The sequence below is a fragment of the Colobus angolensis genome, unplaced genomic scaffold, assembly GCF_000951035.1.
Source record: "Colobus angolensis palliatus isolate OR3802 unplaced genomic scaffold, Cang.pa_1.0 Scaffold131, whole genome shotgun sequence".
NCBI lineage: Eukaryota > Metazoa > Chordata > Mammalia > Primates > Cercopithecidae > Colobus > Colobus angolensis.
The window spans coordinates 3432408-3441555 of NW_012114364.1; the positions used below are offsets into that span (position 1 = coordinate 3432408).

Sequence of the window (9148 nt, forward strand, 5' to 3'; positions counted from 1 at the left end):
CTCCTGAGTGCTCCTTTTTTGAAAAAAAAAATTAATTATTTTATTAAGCATTATATTCAATGTAAAGGCTTTAACCATCATAATCACCATGATAGAATATGTGTGTGTGCGTATAAAAAATACCCATTGAACATGCCATAAGAGGTATAATTATGTTTTGAAATCTATGCAACATGAGATGTAATTACAAATTTTAAAAAAACTAATCAGAAGCATGAAAACCCCTGTTTTAATATGAATCTATTGCTGATTCTGGAATAACTCTCACATGCATGTCCTTAATCACACTGGACTTCTCCAGTTTTGATTGGAGTAATGTGTGTTCCACAACATCAGTTCCAACTGTCCATCTGAACAGTTTCTTGCTTCAGTTTTGTTAAGCTCTATTTAATCTTAACCAAAGAATCACCATCAGTCATGCTGCTGCACTTTTCTTCCATTTCTAGTTTTACATGTTTTACATGTCTTCTGTAACCTCAGACAGAAGTCTGTTCCTTTCAATTACTCCACCATTTCTCTGCCGGCTCCTTACGTCACTCAGCTAAGTTTGAGCTGCAGGATATTCTTGAACCATGTGTTCAAGCTGATGGTTGATGTACTTTTCACAGCGACAGATCTTTTCCAAAGTCTTACTAATTTCTTTTAAAAAATTATTTATGCATTTATTTTACAGGCAAGGTCTTGCTCTGTTGCCCAGGCAGTAGTGCAGTGGTGCAATCATACCTCACTGCAGCCTCAAACTCCTGGACTCAAACAGTCCACCCACCTTAGCCTCCCGAGTAGCTAGGACTGCAGGCATGAGTCACTCCAGTTAACTATTAACTTCGTTATGGAGTTTGTCAAAAAATCCCTTGCTCTCTTTTAGAGAAGATTCAATTCCACTTTTGTGCTGGTGCATTTGGTCAACATGGATTCTCTGATCCGCTGCACTTTTCTGCAGTATTTAGCTGCAGAAAGAAGCACTTGCTTCTTGTTGCAAATTCTAACAAGGAGTGGTAGCCCTTGGCTTCCGCTCTGCAATGACAGGAGACCATAAAAAAAGAACAAAAGTCATGCCCAGCTAGATTGTTGTTTGCATATGATGGCAACAGAAAGACATTCTCTTATATGTATGGCTCAGAAAGTATACCACTCAAATATTCATTTTTTTTCTTAAGCTCATGTTCATTGAATATTTTAACATCTAGGAGTTATCAGTATGGATACACCTTATGTAAAATGTGATTATTCCTAAAGAAAACTGGGCTATAGATACAATTGTTAGAGGGTTAAGGGAACCAAGGAAGAGGAATATGGGTGTACATATTATGGATAAAAACCCAAATATCCTTAATAAAAAATTTCTCAAAGAGGTGTCCCAGCCCAATGAGAGATGCATCCAAATAAACAATAAAATAAAGGAGAAATGATAGTAAAAAAGGAATTGGGATGAGTACCAAAAGCAGTTCAACAGTGAATTCAATTTAAATAATAGAATCGCTGATGCAAACTTAATGCAACTATCAACAAATTTTGAGATGTATATTTTCAAATATTGAAGATAAACATTAATAGAATTTAAAACAATATAGCAACATAAGGATTTAAACATTTACAATAGTTATATGAAATTGAATATGAGGGAATTTGGTTTTGTATTTTGTATTATTTATTTATTTATTTTATATTATTTTTATTTTTTCAGGCACAGTCTCACTCTGTTGCCCAGGCTGGAGTACAGTGGTATGATCTCAACTCACTGCAACCTCTGCCTCATGGGTTCAAGCAATTCTCCTGCCTCAGTCTCCCAAGTAACTGGGATTATAGGTACATGCCACCACGCCCAGTTAATCTTCATACTATTAGCAGAGACGAGGTTTCACCATGTTGGCCAGGCTGGTCTTGAACTCCTGACCTCAAGTGATCTGCCTGCCTTGGCCTCCCAAAGTGCTGTGATTACAGGCATGAGCCACTGTGCCTGGCCATCTTTCATATTTTTTAAGCACTGTTGGTAAACAGATAAATCTATATAATCATTTTGTAAGATAATTTGATAACACATTCCAGACTTTTTCTAAGTGCATAACTTATGACCAAGTATTTCTACAATTAAAAATTTTTAAAGAAATAAGCAGATAACATGCAAAGATTCATGTGTAAGAATGGTCTTTAAATTCTTGCTTATGATGGCAAAAATATAGATCAACCATCTTTGTTCTCATCCCTTCATCTCTCTACCCTGTTTCTCTGAAAACTAATTGTATTTTCTGCAATGTTGCTTCTTTTCTTATGAAGACTTTTTAAAAAGTCCATTGCATTTTTAGTTTATTAAATCTTCCTTTTCTCATTCAACCGCTTTTAAATTTAGTCCTTTTTTCAAAAAGATTACTGTCCATTGTCTCAGTTTATAGATTTGCCTTTGATCTTTCCTCTGTTACTTCTTTCCTTTTTTTTTTTTTTTTTTTTGAGATGGAGTTTCTCTCTTGTTGCCCAGGCTGGAGTGCAATGGCATGATCTCGGCTCACTACAACCTCTGCCTCCTGGGTTCAAGTGATTCTTCTGCCTCAGCCTCCTGAGTAGCTGGGATTACAGGTGCCCACGACCACGCCTGGCTAATTTGTTGTATTTTTAGTAGAGACGGGTTTTCATCATATTGGCCAGGCTGGTCTCGAACTTCTGACCTCAGGTGAACCACTTGGCCTCCCAAAGTGCAGGGATTACAGGCATGAGCCACTGCGCCTGGTCTCCTCTGTTATTTCATCAGAGCAGGTTCTCTTGACTTTTTCCACAACATGGCTCCATTTGCCCTAAAACTATAAGAAATCTCTTGTGTGTTGTGACAGGTCAATGGCACCCTTCCATAGTTTCTAGTACTGATGCTGGGGTTAAACTATTCTTGAATTTCAATAGGAAGATGTTAATTGAGGATTTAGACAGCTATGCTCATGCTGCCATCCTAACCAGGAAATGCTCTTTGAATTGTGCTGTATATAGTATCGATAACAGTGTGATGACTACAGCAGCATGGTGAATAACAGACAAGAGGGATGTCGAGATCTTAGACAGAGGACCTATTTATGAAGATATAAAAAAATTCTAGGAAAAAGAAGAAAATGAGGGTCCAAACCAAACCTACTTCAACGAAATGGAGAACAGAGGGTAATTTGAATATTATTTAATTGGTCCTAATTACAAACATGGTGGTTTATTTATGTAGGGATTGAGAGAGAAAAATGACAGAAAGAGAATTTTTCACAAATATCTACCTTGGATGACTGGGCTAAGGATAGATTGCTAATTGAGACAGGAAATAGATGACGAAAATCAGAATTCTGACATTTGGACAATAATTTCAGTTGGAACTTACAGAGTTTAAGTTATTTAAAAGAAAAGTAGGTAGAAATGCCAAGTGAACGATTCAAAATATAAAACTGGATCTCAAGTTTGGAGATGGATATACAGATTTGAGCATTACTAATGGACTGCAGTTAAAACCAGAAAGAAGGGAGGAGAATAGGCTGAAGGTAGAACCCAGAACACGAGTATTTAAGAAGTGGTTAGAAGAAAATCTAGCGATGGAGGCTGAGAAGGAACAATTTAATAATTAGAATTAGGCTGCGAGAGTGCAGCGTCGCAAAAGCCAAATTAGGAGAAAGTTTCAAAAGGAAAGAATAGCTAAAGCATCAAAGGGACCAGAACCATCACAGGAGGGGGTTGAAGAGTGGCCATGGGAGATGGTGATTCTGTCATTAGCAATCTTACAGAGAGCTGGATCACCAGACTGTTGGATGGAATCTGTTAGAATGTTGTAGTGGCTTTAGGAGTTAGCAAAAGCTGAAGAAGTTTGGCTGAAAAAGGAAAGGAAGACATATCTTTCAATTACCTATGAAATATTTCCTTGCCTTTTTTTTCAACTTTATGTAAATCTTTATTAAAGTGAAAATTCAGAAAAGTCCCAAATGTGCAAGTCAGCGAATGCTCACAAAGCAAATACACTCATGTACACTCCTGTGACCCACACACAGTCAAGAAACACACTGCCAGACTCTCAAAAGCCACTTTTGTGATCCCTTCGTTCACTGCCCAGCCCCCATCTCTATCAAGAGTAACCACTGTCTTGACTTTTAACACGATAAGTCAACTTGTTGTCTGTACTTCTCAGTCTTTTGAAATAAAACTTAACTAAGGTAATTTAATATTTTTTCAACAACTTAAGATCATTATTATGAATATTAATTACAGGATGAGGCAGTAGTAGCCTTATCAGCCTTGTATTCCTAGATTCTGGCAGAGGACCTGAAACATAATGGATGCTACCAAATTAGTTGAGTGAAAGAATGGATCTTTATAATCCATTCCCATGCTACTTCCACTTTTTATTTATCTTGCTACTTCCCAGTTTTTTTTTGATTATTTTTATTTTATTTATTTATTTATTTATTTTGAGACAGAGTCTCGCACTGTCTCCCAGGCTGGAGCGCGGTGGCGCCATCTCTGCTCACTGCAAGCTCCACCTCCGGGGTTCATGCTATTCTCCTGCCTCAGCCTCCCGAGTAACCAGGACTACAGGCGCCCGCCACCACGTCTGGCGAATTTTTGTATTTTTAGTAGAGACGGGGTTTCACCATGTTAGCCAGAATGGTCTCCATCTCCTGACCTCGTGATCCACCAGCCTTGGCCTCCCAAAGTGCTGGAATTACAGGCGTGAGCCACCGCTCCTGGCCGCTACATCCCACTTTTTAAAATAAGACCTTCTCAAGGCCATTGCAAGTGCTTTGGATTGAAAAAACTAGCTAAAGAATTTACTTTCTCCTAGAGTATGCACATATTGGCAAGAAAAATGCTACACCAAAACAAGAATTAGAACTGTTCATTTATACCTGAGAAATACTTTTTAGCTTGACCCTTCCTTCATTATTTTTATCACATCCCCCTCTTTATTTCTAGTGCTGTTCAGGACTGCCTCCTAACAATCTTCCTGAATTGGCAATTCTGCAGTTAATTAGCCAAATCCCTGACTCATTTTTCTCCTCTAAACTCTTGTATAGCTTTAATACATGCAGTTGTTGTTATTAATAGCAAGGTCCTTAAGAACTAAAACTTATTTTATTCCTTAAACCATGGAGATAGACCCTAAAATCATATAGCTCTGTATGCAACTCCAAAATATTTTTATATTTTTGTTATAAAATAAATTCATTTGTAGTGAAAACCAGCTGAGTGAAAACGTGATTAAAAATCAACTGTCATTGATTTCATATGACTCTGTTAATTGTCTGCTATTCCTTCTGCATATTCTCCATTCTATTTAATTTGCTCTGATACTATTAAAATATTATCCTCAAGGAAACTTACAGGGATTCAAACATTTAAGATTAAAACCATAAGTGAAAACTGCTTCTTTGCCCATACTCTCCATGCGTGTTCCTAACAAAAGCAAAGATTAAATCAAATCCTTTCTTGCATTTGGATAGCGCATTTAACTCACTCTGCCTGAACAATACGTCCATTATGACAAAGTACCACAATTACTTCTATGAAGAGGTATAGAGATGAAGGGTTTTTTTTTCTGTTCAGAAAAAGAAACTAAATATTTTTTTGTAAAACCTTGGTTGTGTGGTTATATCAAAAGCTAATTTGTAAACCTAAGAGACTCTGTTATCAAAAACAAAGTAAAATATTCTTGTTATAAAGTGTGATTTTTGCTATAATGAGCTATAAATAACAAAAAATTCAGATTTGAAACATTCCACAGCTCTAGGAAGAATAGAATTTTTGAATTGTAAATATTTTATATGGGAGAATACCAACTGATAGTTCTAGGTATTCTAAACTAGAGTGTGTATTATTTAAACCCCATCTAATTTATATAGAAAATAGATATAACTAATGATTTAAGCAAAGGTAAAGCACAACATTCAAGAAATATAAAAGGGAAAGAGCAGAAAAGGCAATTCAGTTGTACCAGAAGGCCTGGCCTCAGGATAGCTATTGACTTAAGAAAAAAAAAAAAAAAAGTAGCTTTGACCTTCATAGTCAAGCCAAAAGATACATGGGTTTTTTAGTTACATGGGTTTTTAAAATATAATAAAAATAATCATACTAGTTAGGAAAACTTCTTCCTAATATTAAACTCTAAAACAGGTTAGTTGTATGGATCTTCATGTTGAGCATACAGGACAAAATAATATTTTAAAAAATAAATATCTTATAAAAGTTTCAAAAATATTAAGGGCATTATGGAAGTTTATATCACAGCATATCAATGTAAGTTGTGGTACTTTCAAGGCAAATATAAACTTTGGTTTATTAATTGGATTTTCATTGTTTCAAGCCAATTTCAAAATACCGACATTCAGTATCTTTAAACAGCTTTACATTCGCAAAACTTTTTTTTAGAAGCAAAAATTCAAAGGTAAGGAAAGCTAAGAAGGAAAGAACAAGGAATTGATGTTAATATTTACTGAACAGCTTCTCAGTCTGAGCAATGCTACATTAGTCACACAACAATTCATTTGTGTTGACTGCAACGTCTTTGTTGCAGTCTATATTTTTGGCTACCTTTTTCTGCATTTATGAAGTATGAAGAGGCTGAGTAAAAAATTATTCTAAATGTGTAAGAATCTCTATAGCAAAAATAAGACCTGTGTTTCTTAGTCTCCTAGTTTTTCCACAGAACAGCCTTTTGGTCTCTTCAAACGTGTGGTTTTATTATATATAATAATTTCAAATGTTTTTATCAACACAACAAGCGTTTGACATTTACAACTTGGGCAAAATACTAGACATTTGTTTCTGAACAAATGGAGACCTATATCTAATTATTCATCATTTTCCTCTTTTATTCAAATTATTCCTCTTTTGAAAAATGGTTTTATACATAAATTTAAAAATTATTTTTGTGAAAAAAATTTTATTAATGAAAGAAGGTATAGAAGGTTGAATGTTTTCTTCCTTACATAATGTTTTTTATTTCCTTATGGTCTTGTTGTTTCATCATACATTTTCTACATGTTTTACTTTCATCACAAGTTACTACAACAGAATTCAAAAATAGAAGATTCTTAAGCCGAAAACATTGCAGAAGAATGAGAAATGGTACTTATTAACTGCCTACAGTGCTGCAAACTTCTGGCAATTAATTTCAATTAAGTTATTTACAAGGTGTGCCACTGCTAACTTTGTGCCCAGATGTTTCAGTTGGCAACATGTGATGGCCACCAATGTAGTCAATTTCAGCAACAATCACTCATTGATGGAATTTTCACACTGAATTCACAGCACCTTCATAACATTAGTACATGATGTCATCACCCTTTGCCTCATCATAACCATAAAAATGCCAATACGAGTTGCAACAAATTACTGCGAGCAATTGCTTAGTTCTAGAGATGTTGTAGTGAACACCTGGGCTGGCTCAGAATCTAGCAGCTTTCAAAGTTTCGTTACCAGATGTTTGTGGAACAACTTATGCATGTATGGAAAACATACTTTTTTTTTCATTTGCATGAACGATTACCAGACCTTTGGAAGTAGTGGAAACATATGTTTTATGAAAAAAGAAAGTTAATAAGAGTTTATTAGGGAAATATTTTTATTTAAATCAGCATAGTTGGTCTTAAACATTGTTAATTGAACTGCAGAATCATGCTTGTATGCAATTATCTGTTTATGTAGTAAAACACATCCTCACAAATTAAGCAGTATTGTGATCATAACTTTCTTGGGTGAAGAAAAGAAGTTATGAAAGTTTTAATAATACTAAATTTTTTAAACCAGCTTTTAAAATATCTGATTTTGTTTAATAATTTTGTATATTTTCAGAATAATATTTATTATATAATTATGTCTTTCTTTTCTTGACTATACTACACCCTCTTAAAAAAGACAAGGACTATTTAAAATTGTCTTTATATGTTTCTTTTTACTATTAATTTAACATAATATTGACTTTTACTACATTTTAGGAAAATTGCACTTCGTGATTCAGACAATAAATGTTATTAGGAAAACACTTCTCCATGTCATTTCAAAATATATTTTCTACCCATAATGAAAATATGAATTGGAAGAAAATCATTACTAATTTTTGATCTATTTCTTATGGTATTCTTATTTTTAATTTAAGGAAAATGATTTAATTTAAGCATGATTCTTAGTTCTTTAATTAACTGAAATGCTAGTCCTATGAAAATAAACAGGACTTCCCTTTTTTAAACTATTGTTCCCATTGAAATTCATTTTATTTTATATAAGGAGGTGAAATGGACCACATTTTCCTCCTTCCGGACAACTGAAAAAAGTTGTTAAAACTATTAACAGCTGTAACGTAATGGTTAGATTTGGAGTGATTTCATTTAGTTCAAAAGAACTCTAAATTTATCCAGGTGTTAAAGTTTTGTTAAGTCCCAGGTAAAATAAAAAGATATTCTAGTAGAGATGCATTTTAAAATTTGATGAATACATTATGTTCATAAAGTCCAAAGCATAAGATATTTCTGTTACTTACTAAATGAACAGGTGACTATTAAAATAAAAAAAACCCACAAAAACTCCTATCTTAAGAAGCAACACCTTTAATGAGAATTGAAAATTACACATACCATTAAAACAGACCTGTTCATTATCAAAATATAAGCTGAAGTGTCCAAAGCAAACACGTTAATAGGATGGATGGTAAATTTGGAGTGAAAAATCTCTTTGCAGCTTTAGCACTTACAAACTGGATACACATCTCTCTTTGCATGGGTAGGAAGCTCACAGCGACCCTGGGGTGCTGCCCTGATGATTTAGTTCACCTTTCCTTCTTCAGACTTCCAGGAATCCTTCCATATCTCCAGGGATCCATTATGAGCTGCTGAGTGGCATTGCACACTGAGGAGTCCATATTTTCTCATTTCTTGTTTGTTATAAGACTTGGGCCCAAGAGGGTGTGAAAGAATGCCAGTGAATGTAGTCTCCCGTGTTTTATTAAGAAAATGTAAATGTCTCACTGTTGCATTTTTTACCCGAAATGATCCTGAAAGTTTAATACTGACCCAAAGGCAAAGTAACAGAGTACTTCTTAGTGCCTATGTTAAAAAGGAGCTGCAATTTGTTTTCAGTCCTTGGGACATTTTTACACTCCCATTAAATAAAATAAATAATCACAAAGGAAATTAAACCACAA

General features: G+C 34.5%; 1 pseudogene; it reads right to left on the reverse strand.

Moving 5' to 3' along the window:
* Window positions 1-229: 229 nt before the first annotated feature.
* LOC105506112 lies at window positions 230-8876 on the reverse strand (annotated as a pseudogene).
* Window positions 8877-9148: the final 272 nt, after the last annotated feature.